Raw genomic sequence first — 13,751 nt, 5'->3', positions numbered from 1 at the left:
TCGCCGGGAGGAGGCGGGGCCGGCAGGGGCCGGACTCCTCCTTGGGCCCTGCACCAGCCCGGACCCCGCCCTCGCGCCCGGCGCGCGCTTCTCTGGGCAACGCGGAAAGCTCAGCGCTACTGAGGCGAGAGAGTGGTGAGACCCACCGGGACCCGGGAGCTGGGGGTGGGAATTGGAGGGTTAGGGGGGCCGTTAGCGAGGAAAAACCCACTCTCCAGGATGCCCTATTTAAACCAGAGTGTCAATTGCAGACACATCAGCTTAAGCCCCAAAAGGCAAATCTGAACAAACTCCTGCGTCCTTCGCGTTGGCTGGGCTGAAACTCCAAGGCGCATTTAACCAGTGCGCGTTCCGTGTTCTTGAACTAAGACCGTGGTCACCTCGGGTCTCCTCAAATTCGCTCTCAGATCCTCCTATCCCCTCCACGCGTTAGGTAGACTGACGCGAGTCAAGAGTTGAAATCCCGAGCTTCCCTGGTGGCGCAGTGGTTGAGAGTCCGCCTGCCGATGTAGGGGACACGGGTTCGTGCCCCGGCCCCGGGAAGATCCCACATGCCGCGGAGAGGCTAGGCCCGTGAGCCATGGCCGCTGAGCCTGCGCGTCCGGAGCCTGTGCTCCGCCACGGGAGAGGCCACGACAGTGAAAGGCCCACGTGACGCAAAAAAAAAAAAAAAGAGTTGAAATTCCTCAGCTTCTCACCAGAAGGTCAAGCTGCTAGTCCTCGAAGTCATTAAGCATAGCCAGAGTCTGTTTCCTCCTTTCCGAGATGGGAACTATAACAGCAACAGGGCTGTCAGGAGACTTGGGTGAAATAACGTTATGTTAAAGACTTGGGACACACCCTGTGCTCAACGACAACCAACGATGCTTGTCAGACAGTACTCAGGCAAACGGTTCCATTTTTTGCCTGCTTTCATACAAAAGACAATACTGATTGGTTCTGCTGTAAACAACCAAAGTCTCTCGCTCTCTCTTCACTCATCTTCTTGAAATGAGACACCAGTTGGGGCTGGGTTTTATTTAGAAAAATCTGACCCCAGCCCCCACTTTCCCAGCTACACCAACCCACTCGAATGCTAGCCACCTCTTTCTGCCCTGTGTTCCCAGCTCTCCCCTTCATTGCCTCAGAGTCAACATTGACAGATGGAGCTGGGCCAGGAAAGTGACTTCAAAGCTTAGTGACTTCAAAGCTTCCTTCTCTCTGTCTCAGCCAGGCAAAGCTACTACTTTGGCCCAGAGATCTAGTAGACTGGGCCTAAGGGGAGGCTGTTCTGGGGCCACCCCCAAAGTCTGAGACCTCATTCAAAGGCCTAACCTTGAACCAGAATGTCCTAGAGTGACCCATTATCCCTTTCATTCTGTTCCAATTCTCTTGCTCAAAACACAAGCAGAGGGACTTCCCTGGTGGTGCAGTGGTTAAGAATCCGCCTGCCAATGCAGGGGACGCGGGTTCGATCCCTGGTCTGGGAAGATCCCACATGCTATGGAGCAACTAAGCCGATATGTCACAACTACTAAGCCTGTGCTCTAGAGTCTTCAAGCCACAGCTACTGAGCCCATATGCCACAACTACTGAAGCTCGTGCACCTAGAGCCCATGCTCCACAATAAGAGAAGCCACCACAATGAGAAGCCCACACACTGCAATGAAGAGTAGTCCCCGCTTGCTACAACTAGAGAAAACCCACATGCGGCAACGAAGACCCAACACAGCCAAAAAACAAAATAAGACGAAACATTAAAAAAAAAAAAAAAAAAAACACAGCAGAGACCATGGAAGCCTCTGGTATTTGGCTTTCATGCCATCCTAGTGTTATCGGGCACCAGGGCCTCAGTGTCTATACCTATAAACTGGGAGGATGACTGCTCCCCCAGGCTCCTTTGGCCCAACAATCAGATTCTGTTATGTATGACAACTACCTATACTGCCACTTCTGAAATGGTCATAAAGAAATTGCTCTCCACCCCCAGGGGCTCATTTGTTTCTCTGTATGGTGGACCAAGGTGTCAGAGGCCTGGCAAGAGGCAATACTAGAGCCTCAGTGTGTTCCAGAGTCTGGCCTTCACCTGCAGAGGGATCAGGGTGGGAGCACATGGGTCCTTTGCAAGCACGGCAGCAGCCCAGGACAGTCAAGGCAAAATCTTCAGATTAAACTACTCTCACAGCCCACGTCCCAGGGCTCCAGCTCCATGCCAGCCTTCCTCATGCAGTATCTATTTGGTGAGGCAGCTGATATCAGCTCCATTGGCTCAGAGAGGTTAGGACACTTGCTCAAAGTCACACAGCTAGGAAGTAGCAGAACTCTAGTTCATACTCATATACCTGGCTAATAGTCCATCATTCTTTTAAGGAGAAAAAATAGGACCCAGAGCCCCTATTTATTGTACTTCTTTGGAATTTTTTGTGGTGATAACTGCTGGCCCTGTAAGCCACCTCAGAGAAAGGTGATATTTAAAGGAAAGGTGCTTATATCCTCCTTTGGGGTCAGCAGATTTGGAAACTCTCACCCTTACAGATTTTATTTATTTATTTATTTATAATTTTTGGCCACACACAGAATGTCGGATCTTAGTTCCCTGACCAGGGATTGAACCCACGCCCCCTGCATTGGAAGCACGGAGTCTTGACCACTGGCCTGCCAGGGAAGTCCCCTTACATATTTTAAATCAAACCTCAATTAGTTATTGAGTCTAGGTCATGTGCAAGTTCCCCGTGGAGGCACAGAAATGCATATCACTCAGTCTCTACCCTCTGGGAACCACAAATCACCACAAACCAGGCACAAGGGGAAAGTGTCCCAGGAGGAGTTTAGATGACACATTAGGCATCTGGCAAAGAGAAAATCACCTCTGATGGGGGAGACCCTGATGAGCTCAGGGCAGGAACATCCATCAAGTGTGTTCTCACGGATCTTTACGATGTGGAAGGAGGCTGACCATGCAGACACAAGTAGAGTGAGGGCCTTGCACTTCACCCAGGTGGACACACCAGGACATTAGTTTCATGCTATGTTTGTAGGCAGGGAGTAACATCTGGTAACATCTGGCACAGCAGTGAGGGGATGTCAGACAGTGGAGAATCAGGCCTGGGGAAGGGAGGCCAGGGTTCTTGAACCAGAGAAACTTGACACAGGGTCCTGGCAGGACCCTCAAGAAGGTGCAAGAGTGCAGAGGCGGTGTAGAGATGGCATATGCAGGAACTGCAGCTAGCTGGACGGGGGAGGAGTCACAGTGACTCAGACTTCCATCCCTGGGGCTGGGAGAATGGTGATGCCATTATTAGAAATCAGAAGATGGGAGGGAGGAAGGTTGAGGGGGAGGCGTTGATAGCAGAGCTATTTATGGTCATCTCTAAACTGATTTCCCTGCCAATAGTCAGTCTGTGCTCCCTCCCCCTCCTATCAGCCCTCCCCGCCACTTCCAGCGCTGTCACCCTGAAGCACAGCCCTGAGCAGTCACTCCACAGCTCAGATAGTGAAGTAGCTCTCCACTGCCTGATACAATAAAATCTGAATAGCTTATAACATTTCATGGCCTTCACCTACCCCCCACAGTTACTATTCCCTCTCCACAAGAACCCTAAATTTAGCCATTCCCCTGAGTAGTCCTTGACTCTGAGCAGTTGCACTGTCCCTTCCTTCCATCAAGTGGGTTCTTTCCACTCCGCATTGCCAGACCCAGCTCATCCTTGAAGGCCAAGTACAAATTCACCTTCTCAAGCCTGCACTGGGGGTGGGGATAAAGGCGGGGTATAGCATTCATTTACACTTGAATCATCATGAAAGGTAAACAGACCCCCCCCCAATAAAAGAACACAAACTACTACTCAGATTTTTTTTTTGAATAAATTTATTTATTTTATTTATTTATTTTTGGCTGCGTTGGGTCTTCATTGCAGTGCGCGGGCTTCTCATTGCGGTGGCTTCTCTTGTTGTGGAGCATGGGCTCTAGGCGCGTGGGCTTCAGTAGTTGTGGTACGTGGGCTCAGTAGTTGTGGCTCGCAGGCTCTAGAGTGCAGCCTTAGTAGTTGTGGTGCATGGATTTAGTTGCTCTGCGGCATGTGGGTTTTTCCCGGGCCAGGGCTCGAATCGTGTCCCCTGTATTGGCAGGCAGATTCTTAACCACTGCACCACCAGGGAAACCCTACTACTCTGATTTTAACTTTGTAAAATAAATCTATGGACAGTAATAGGTGGGGTCCAGAAACAAATTTGGAAGATTTTAAAACACTATTTAGGGAATTCCCTGGTGGTCCAGTGGTTAGTACTCCGCACTTCCACTGCAGGGGGCATGGGTTCAATCCCTGGTCAGGGAACCAAGATCCTACATGCATGGCCAAATAAATAAATAAAACTTCATTAAATTTTGTGAAATGTTCTCTTAGGTTGCATAAGTTAATTAATCCTCAAGATTCCTAATAAAACTAGACATCCAAAGTTAGAGGAAGGGGAAATGATTGAAAGGGATTAAAAAGAACTAGAAGCAACATTACCATCTTGGTAACAGATTCCCAGAATATAAAGCTTTCTCCCTGTTTGTGGAAGTCTTTTTTTTTTTTTTTTTTTTAAGTTTTTTGGCCGCATGGCATAAGGGATCTTAGTTCCCGGACCAGGGATGGAACCCGCACCCCCTACAGTGGAAGGGCGGAGTCTTAACCTCTGGACCACCAGGAAAGTCCCGTGGAAGTCTTTTGTCGTGATTGTCTCATGCCTGGGCAAGTCACTTAACTTCTCTGAGCCTCAGTTTCTTCAACTGCAAATGGAGATAATAAAAATCCCTACTCCTAGCAGTTACTAGGATTAAATAAATTCATGCAGATAAGTTGCTTTGAATGGTGCCTGGCACACATAGGAGAAGCCCGGCCATAGTGTTAATGTTATCTGTTCATTCACATCCACTCCACACCAGTTTACTGAGCTCCTACGACATGACAGGTGTGACCCACAGATGGACAAGAGGGCACATTCTATTCCTGAGAGGACTGGAGTCCAGTGAGGGTATCCGGAAGATGGAGATATGAACAGATCATTTCAAAATATCGTTGCTGTGGCTGGATGGAGTGTTGGTTAGTACAATCTCTTTGGAAGGCAATTTAGTATCATCCATCCTATTATAAAGTGCACGTAACTCTTCATCTGGAAATTCCACTCTGAGAGACTGACAGCATAGAAATACTTACCAAATTGTACAGACACATAAGTGCAAGGTGTTCACTGCAGCACTGTTTGTAATAGGGAAAAATTGGGAATGACCTAAATGTCCATTGTCATTAAGAATGAGGTAAATATTTGCTGATATAGAAAATGCATTGGGGGACTTCCCTGGCAGTCCAGTGGTTAAGACTCTGCATGGTTAAGACTCAAATAAAAAAGAAAAAGAAAAATGCATTGTTATATATTAAGTGAAAATGGAAAGTTGCAGAGATATATCTTAACATACATACATACATATATATGAAAAATTAAAGGCACAGAAACCTAAGAGGGTATGGGAGTGGGGTATAGTGGGAGACTCAATTTCTACTTTATGCAATTCTGTGGGGGTTGAACATTATATAACAAAAGCATCTATTACTTTTGTAACCAGAAAAAGAACAATCAAGATATATATAGATATAGATAGGTAGATAGATTTTTTTTTTTGAAACAAACGGTCACAGTCGTTTATGTGCTGTGCAGAGTGTCCCCTGTCCCAGCACCATTCACTCTGGTGGCTTCTTTTAAATTGAGGCATTTCCTCTCGCGTTCTTTCCGTCTTTGGGGAAAACGAAGGGTTAAAGGGGCTGGGGGAGGGGAAGAGGAAGTGAGGTAAGGGAAAGAGGGGTGAGGCCCCCTCGGGTACCAGCTGCGGTGGGGCGCTGGCCACGCCCCGCAGCTCTGGCTCCCGCTGGAAGCAGCCGCCCCAGGTGCTCGAGAGGAGGCTGCTGGGCTGTTTTTATGGACTCAGAAGGACGAAAGATCAGAACTTAATGAATATAAAGTTAGGTGGAGGTTAGGACAAGATGCTGCGATCTAGAGCAACCGACGGTTCTCAAAGTGTGGTCCTCGGACCCTGGGGGAGGAGGGGCACCACGAGATCTAAATAATTTTCGTAATGCTAAGAAGTCACTTGCCTTTCTCACTGTGTTAACATTTGCCCAAATGGCGCAAAAGCAACGGTGGGGAAAACCGCTTACACCTTACCCTGAATCATGGCAGAGGCACCAAACTATACTAGTAGTGATTTTATTGCTCACCATCATGCACTCTCTTTTTTTTTTAAGTCTATTAATACGATGTACTAAATAAAGCAGTAGAAATTAATAATTTGATTAAATCGTAACTCTTGGGTATATATCTTTCTAATATCTTATGTAATAAAAATGGAAGTACATACAAAGCACTTGTGCTGCAGACCCTGGTAAGATGGTTGTCTCCTGGAAAAGCACTGAGGAAGAGCGGGAGTGCTTTATTTGAGCTGTGGGTTGAAGCAGCTGCTTTCTTCACAGAACAACATTTCAACTGAAAAGAACAACCGATGCAGAAGCCATTCGGACTCAAATATTTGGCAGATATTTTCTCAAAAATGAATGAAATGAGCCAGTCACTTCAAGGAAATAGCTTATAGTATCTGTTACCAATGATTTTTTTTTATTGGAGCTTTCAAGCGAAAACTAAAATTTTGGAAACCTTGTATATACCCTGAGTTTGAGAGCTTCTCAATTCTTTTTTTTTTAATATTTATTTATGTATTTATTTGGCTGCGCTGGGTTGTGGCACCACGGGATTTTCATCGGCGTATGCGGCATCTTTAGTTGCGGCATGCGGACTCTTAGTTGCGGCATGCACTTGGGATCTAGTTCCCTGACCTGAGATCAAACCCTGGCCCCCTGCATTGGGAGCACGGAGTCTTAACCACTGGACCACCAGGGAAGTCCCAGCTTCCCAATTCTTCATGATGTTTCTAATGAGATTAATGGTCTACCAAATGTGATTCTTTTTCATATTGTTTAATGAAATGTGTCAACTTTTGGAAGATCTGCATAACTCAGCCAGTATTTTCTAAATGACCAATGCATGATGTTAAAAAGTTATGCATGGGTCACTACTGAGCCTGCGCGTCTGGAGCCTGTGCTCTGCAACGAGAGGTCATGACAGTGAGAGGCCCGTGCACCGCGATGAAGAGTGGCCCCTGCTCGCTGCAACTAGAGAAAGCCCTCACACAGAAACGAAGTCCCAACACAGCCAAATAAATAAATTTTTAAAAAGGGAAAAAAAAAAAAAAAAAAAGTTATGCATGGGTAAGAGACCTATTCCAGAATGGATTTGAATATGAGGGGTTTGAATGTAACAGAGTAGGAAAGGCATATTGGTGTTGTTTCAGATTCCACATTGCAATTAACCTTTGAGAAAGTATCACTTGTACATTTTGTTATCGTAAGTGAATACCGTGGGTCAGGCCTCGCCCAGTCGGGAAATGGGGGTTGGGCAGTGGCCCAAGCTGGGATGCCCCCCTAAAAAATGGCCACTGGGGCCTCGACCCAGCTCAACCCATGCAGGTCAGGGAGCCCCAGGTGATGCACCGCACCGCCCCCATCCCAGGCCCAGACCATGGTGCAGGAATTCTGGTACATGGAGGAGTCCCAAGATGACCTGAGGTGGCCCCCTGGCCTGGAGCCCAGCTGCCCAGTCCTCCTGGAGCAGCTGCACCAGCTTGGAGTCCTTAACTGGAAGCTGAAAAATATCAGAATGATCCAGAATTAGACTACTCTTGGATGGGCATAATAAACATGCAAAAATAAATTTCCAAATTATAAAGAAAAGGTTAAGATGTTTTGCTGGGACCATTTGTACTAGGATGTAAAATTTGCTACATCTTGGATGGCAGTGGATACTTTGATGAAAGAGATAAAGAGGACTTCAGATTTTCATGGAGAAAGGAAACGTGATAACTCATCCTGCAGGAGTTTATCACTGCTTCACACTGGATGGAAAGAACTATGTGACAGCTGTGTGGATGTTTGTGGGAGAAACAGGGTGGACTGCAACCAGTCGGCTGACCATTTCCACGCTCAAGGACAGGACGTAAAATTTTGGGCATGAACAGCAAGGGGTGCTCCCTGGGGCCTAGCACACTCCTTGTAAAGATCCTAAACGTGATAACTGAGCAGAAAATCATTTGCTCTTTGCTTTTATATTATAGGCTTGAAGCTTGAAGGCTTGAAGGTTATCTCCTTTGCAAGATTATTTGATCAGAATGTTTTTTAATGGCAGACTTCCCTGGTGGCGCAGTGGTTAAGAGTACGCCTGTCAATGCAGGGGACATGGGTTCGAGCCCTGCTCCGGGAAGATCCCACATGCCGCGGAGCAATGAAGCCCCTGCACCACAACTACTGAGCCTGCACTCTAGAGCCCGTGAGCCACAACTACTGAGCCCACGTGCCCCAACTACTGAAGCTGTGCACCTAGAGCCCGTGCTCTGCAGCAAGAGAAGCCACCGCAGGGAGAAGCCCTCACACCGCAATGAAGAGTAGACCCGCTCGCCGCTAGAGAAAGCCCTCACGCAGCAATGAAGACCCAATGCAGCCAAAAATAAAAAAAAATAAAATTTTTAAAAAAGAAAGAAAAGCCTTATAAAATAAGCCATAGCTATTTAAACAAAGAATGTTTTTTAATAAAAGTCGCTATAAAACTGATTTTTACATGGAAACAGCTGTGGAAATGTGGACAAATCACAGTCATTTGCTCTAACTCAGTCAAGATCAGTGGTTCAGACACGTGTTCAATTTTAACCGGAATGAGAGTCTTATCTGCTGTGTGCTTTATCTGGACACGATTTTTAGGCTTTAAACCAGATATCAGTCAATGCCATGACTGCCTTAGAAGAAAGTTGTGGCAGAGAAGTATATTTTGGTCTTTGTCCCCAGTTTCTGGCATAGAGCTCCTAAAACCCTTGGAATTTCCTGAGCGATACGAGTGGCCTTCTGCTATTCACAGGTAGTCCTTTGTGAGCATCTCAGTTCCACTGGGACAGAAGCGCCTGTGCTCAGGACCCTTCTGGACCTCACTCTATGTACCTCCTTATCTGGCTGTTTATCTGTGGTCTTTATGTATCCTTTATAATAAATTGGTAAATGTAAACCAACATTTCCTGAGTTTTGTGAGCCGTTCTAGCAAATTATGGGACCCGAGGAAGGGGTCATGTAAATCCCCAATTTTTAGCCACTGAGTCAGAAGTACAATTGTCCCAGATTTGTGATAGGCATCAGTGTTGTGGGACTAAGCCCTTAATCTGTGGGATCTAATGCTACCTCCAGGTAGATAGTGTCAGAATTGAGTTAAACTCAATTCAGTCCTGCTGAATCGGTTGGTGTAGGAAAACAGACTAGAGGTGTAATTGTAGATAACATAACTAACTAGATACAGGATGCTTTTTTCTCCCAAAATTAAACCTTGGACTAAGGAGTGCAGGGAGGGGAGAGCTCTCTATTAGGGGCACATTCTCAGTTGCTTATGCCACTTGCCGCTTTCCGTTCAAACTAAAGTAAATGCCTTGGGAATTCCCTGGCGGTCCAGTGGTTAGGACTCCATGCTCTTACTGCCGTGGGCCTGAGTTTGATCCCTGGTCGGGGAACTAAGATCCCACATGCTGCAGCGCAGCCAAATAATAATAATAATAATAATAAAACACCTTAATTAAAAAAAAAAAGGCACTCTGGTCCCCTTCCTGTTGCAGTGAAATCTCAAGTTCCACAGACTCCTGCTGGCTCGTCTAACCCTGTACTTGTTTTTCTCATTTCTTATTCTTTTTTTTTTAATGAAATGATCTAATTATCATTATTATTTTTTTGGCTGCGTTGGGTCTTTGTTGCTGCATGCGGACTTTCTCTAGTTGCGCGGCTAGAGGGGGCTACTCTTCGTAGCGGTGCGAGGACTTATTGCGGTGGCTTCTCTTGTTGTAATGCGCGGGCTCTAGGCACATGGGCTTCAGTAGTTGTGGCTCATGGGCTCTAGAGCGCAGGCTCAACAGTTGTGATGCGTGGGCTTAGTTGCTCTGCGGCATGTGAGAGCTTCTCAGACCTGGGCTCGAACCCGTGTCCCCTGTGTCAGCAGGCGGATTCTCAACCATTGCGCCACCAGGGAAGTCCTCATCTCTTATTCTTTTAAAATTCATGCTTAAGTCCTGTGGGAGAGAATAGTTGTAAACAGCTTTAATTAAATTGTACTTATAAAAAACTATTTTCTTCTACTCCACTTTATGCTTTTGGTATTGTTGATCTTTAAAAATTAAATGGTCTTTGATAATGGGGGGGGAAGAGAATAGTCCTAACATCTGAAAAAGCTATTAAAATATTCCTCATTTTTCTTTTTCCAGCTACACATCAATCTGAGGCTGGATTTTCTTCATATACCTCAACCAAAACAATATACAGCAGCAGACTAAATGCTGAAGTGGATGTGAGAATCCAGCTGCTTCTGGTAAGTCAGATATGAAGAGAGTTGCAAAAATGTAAACAAAGCAACTCTTCTCATTAACTCTTTTATTTTGGAAAATCTTATTTTTAAATTAATATATAAACATGTTTCAAATTTTCTGTCTTAACTTTTAATTCGGTAAATAGGGTTTTGTATAACCTATATAAACAAGAGCTCTTTTGAGTCCTCAACAACTTCTCAGAGTGTAAAGCGGTCCTAAAGCCAAAAAGTTGGAGAATTATCCTAGAGGAAGGCACTAGGAGCTCAACAAAAATGGGGGCCACATTATCCCACACAAGAAATCTAACATTTATACAATAATGCTATATAATGTATAGTCTGTATTAAATTGTCCCAAGATGTCCCAATAATTCCTTTAAATTTGGGAAGGGGGGATTTCCCTGGTGGCGCAGTGGTTAAGAATCTGTCTGCTAATGCAGGGGACACGGGTTCGACCCCTGGTCCGGGAAGATCTCACATGCCGTGGGGCAACTAAGCCCGTGCAGCACAACTACTGAGCCTGCGCTCTAGAGCCCGTGAGCCACAACTACTGAGCCCACGTGCCACAACTACTGAAGCCCGCGTGCCCTAGAGCCCATGCTTCACAACAAGAAGCCACTGCAATGAGAAGCCCGGGCTTTCTCTAGTTGTGGGGGGCTCGCTGCAACTAGAGGAAGCCCGCGCACAGCAACGAAGACTCAACGCAGCCAAAAATGAATAAAATAAAAAAAAAAAAGAAAACCAGGAATTAAAAAAAAAAAATTAGGGGAAGGGAGTCTGGGATCTAGAATCAAGGCTCAGGCATAGCATTTGGTTGTCATGTCTCATTAGCTTTTTTTTTTAATTAATTAATTTATTTTTATTTGGCTGCATTGGGTCTTGGTTGCAGCATGCAGGACCTTCGTTGCGGCATGTGGAATCTTTCATTGCGGCGCGCAGGCTCAGTAGTTGCCACACGGGCTTAGTTGCCCTGCGCAATTTGGGATCTTAGTTCCCCGACCAGGGATCAAACCTGTGTCCCCTGCATTGGAAGACAGATTCTTAACCACTGGACCACCAGGGAAGTCCTCCCTTTTTTAGTTTTCTACTGGATCAATGCAGACTTCTTTATTCTCCCTTATGCCCTTCACTGGTTTAGAAATTATACATTCTATTTCTGCTCGTTTAGAAATTAAATTCTTAACTTGACTATACAGAGTTTAAAATTCATCATTGTTTTTATCTTTCTTAGAAATATGAGAAACTTAGATGACTTCTGTCCAATTTCTCCTCTCCTATCTTCCATGTTATTATTCCATCATACTTTAGTTCTACTGGGTCTTCTGAGCCCCCTCATTTTTTTTCAAATAGGTTTATCCACATGTTTTCCTGTTTCCTAGCTGAGCAACGTGTCTTACTTCCCACTCCTATGTGCTGAATTCAGTTTCCTGTTAACTGAAGGGCATCATTGAATAGGTCTTTGAACAAAGATCTGTGAGTAATTAACTATCTCTGTCTCAAATTGTTCAATTTTATCCTCATTTTGTAAGCTTTTTGCTGAAGTATAATATATACATATGTGTATACAGAAAGTACATAAGTTATTAGTGTACAACTTATTTTTATATAAATTTATTTATTATTTATTTATTTTTGGCTGTGTTGAGTCTTCGTTGCTGCATGCGGGCTTTCTCTTAACTGTGGCAAACAGGGGCTGCGCTTCGTTGCGGTGGGCAGGCTTCTCACTGCAGTGGCGTCTCTTGTTGCGGAGCATGGGCTCTAGGCAGGCGGGCTTCAGTAGCTGTGGCTCGCGGGCCCTAGAGTGCAGGCTCAGTAGTTGTGGCACACGGGTTTAGTTGCCCTGCGGCATGTGGGATCTTCCTGGACCAGGGTTCGAACCCGTGTCCCCTGCATTGGCGGGCGGATTCTTAACCACTGCGCCACCAGGGAAGTCCCTAGTGTACGACTTATGAATGTTGATGAAATCACTACCCAGATCAGGAAATGTAACATCACCAGGACCCCCAAGACCCTCCTTAAACCACCTCCTAGGCACTATGTTTCCCAACTTCCCTTTGCTATCTTAACTTCTATTAAAATAGACTGGTTTTGCCTATTTTTGTTTTCCTGTAAATGGAATCATATAGTATGTACTCTGTCGTGTCTTACTTCTTCTCAACACTGCATTTCTAAAATTCACCCAGGGACTTCCCTGGTGGTACAGTGACTAAGAATCCGCCTGCCAATGCAGGGGACATGGGTTCGAGCCCTGGTCCAGGAAGATCCCACATGCCGCAGAGCAGCTAAGCCCGTGTGCCCCAAATACTGAGCCTATGCTCTAGAGCCCGCGAGCCACAACTACTGAGCCTGTGAGCCACAATTACTGAAGCCTGTGTACCTAGAGCCCGTGCTTCCCAGCAAAGAGAAGCCGCCTCAATGAGAAGCCCGTGCACCACAGCGGAGAGTAGCCCCCGCTTACTGCAGCTAGAGAAAGGCCATGCGCAGCAACGAAGATCCAATGCAGCCAAAAATAAATAAATATATTTTTTAAAAATAAAATCAAGTTTTCAAAAATAAAAATAAAATTAATCCAGGGACTTTGCTGGTGGTCCAGTGGTTAAGAATCCTTCTTCCAATGCAGGGGACATGGGTTCGATCACTGGTCAGGGAACTAAGATCCCACATGCTGCAGGGCAACTAAGCCCTCGCACTCTAGAGCCCGCGCACCACAACTAGAGAGCCCGAGTGCCACAACTACTGAGCCCACGCACTCTGGAGCCCATGCACCACAACTAGAGAGAAGCCCGTGCACTGCAAAAAAGATCCCGCGTGCTGCAACTAAGACCCGATGCAGCCAAATAAATAAATTAGTTAACTAAAAATAAACATATATTTTTTTAAATTAAAAAAATCATCTATGTTTTTGCATGTAGCTGTAATTTACTAATTCTTCTGCCATATAAAACTCTATGTTATGAATATGCCACAATTTATGCATCCATTCTACTATTGACAGACATTTGGGTTGTTTCCAGTTTGGGGTTATTATTAACGATGCTTCTATGAAGGTTCTGACACTTGTCTTTTGCTGCACATATGTATGAAATTCTGTTGGATGATACTTAGGAGTGAATTACTGGGTCATAGGCTACATACTTAAGCATTCAGCTTTAACAGACACTGGCAAACAATTTTCTGAGTGTCTGTATTCTTCCAGCAATGTATGAGAGCTTCCGTTTCTTTACATCTTTGCTAACAGTTGGCATTGTCATTCTTTTCAGTTTTAGTCATTCTTGTGGGTGTATAGTGGTTCTCATGGT

At 45.5% G+C, this 13,751-nt stretch overlaps 1 protein-coding gene and 1 pseudogene across 2 annotated transcripts in view; both read left to right on the top strand.

The window, feature by feature from the left end:
* The first annotated feature begins 39 nt into the window (after positions 1–39).
* SEMA4B (semaphorin 4B) overlaps positions 40–13,751 on the top strand; it is a 92,253-nt gene continuing 78,541 nt past the window's right edge. Inside the window, exons 1-2 of one of the 2 annotated variants that reach the window (XM_032622023.1) lie at positions 40–135; positions 10,352–10,455. The gene's annotated coding sequence lies outside the window, so the exon portion shown is untranslated. Of the gene's footprint in view, positions 136–8,647; positions 8,974–10,351; positions 10,456–13,751 lie in introns of those variants that run through there. The other variant, XM_032622025.1, reaches the window with a different exon arrangement.
* Positions 7,588–8,121, top strand: LOC116748540 (annotated as a pseudogene).

The sequence above is a fragment of the Phocoena sinus genome, chromosome 2 (assembly GCF_008692025.1).
Source record: "Phocoena sinus isolate mPhoSin1 chromosome 2, mPhoSin1.pri, whole genome shotgun sequence".
In the NCBI taxonomy this organism is placed as follows: domain Eukaryota; kingdom Metazoa; phylum Chordata; class Mammalia; order Artiodactyla; family Phocoenidae; genus Phocoena; species Phocoena sinus.
Note: the sequence above shows the minus strand (reverse complement) of the source record. Positions and strands in the feature narration are given on the sequence as shown.